Below are 419 nucleotides of genomic sequence, written 5' to 3' on the forward strand. Positions count from 1 at the left end.
GATTCCTCCCATGAATACATCTGGGGTATTTCCGACCCGGTCGATGCCCACGTCTTGTTAGAGATGATAAATTCACAGGTGAGGCAAGAGGCCATCACACCAGCCCAGCAGGTCCAGCGAAAGCATGAAGGTGACCTGATCTCCTCGATAATAGCATTACTCACGTGCTTCTCCCTCTTCTAGGTCGCCTTTCTTCCTTATTTTCCATACCGATGAATTCGTCGGGATAAAGGTAATCGTAATTCTAGCAACATATAGAGGATTTGCCATAAATTCCATGGCCCATCCTCATGATACTTTGTTGAAGGAATGCGTTATTCTCTGCTTCTTCTCCGTGTAGATGTTTGGCGTGTACTTACTACCTAGCCATGTGTTAAACAAATATATAAATGGAATTACAATGCCAGTATCAGAGTAAC

At 43.9% G+C, this 419-nt stretch overlaps 1 protein-coding gene across 1 annotated transcript in view; it reads right to left on the reverse strand.

The window, feature by feature from the left end:
• The window catches only part of LOC119592994 (voltage-dependent calcium channel type A subunit alpha-1-like), a gene marked incomplete in the record, with an annotated part of 154,497 nt that overhangs the window by 153,811 nt on the left and 267 nt on the right, over positions 1–419 (reverse strand).

The sequence above is a fragment of the Penaeus monodon genome, chromosome 31 (assembly GCF_015228065.2).
Source record: "Penaeus monodon isolate SGIC_2016 chromosome 31, NSTDA_Pmon_1, whole genome shotgun sequence".
Taxonomy (NCBI): Eukaryota; Metazoa; Arthropoda; class Malacostraca; order Decapoda; family Penaeidae; genus Penaeus; species Penaeus monodon.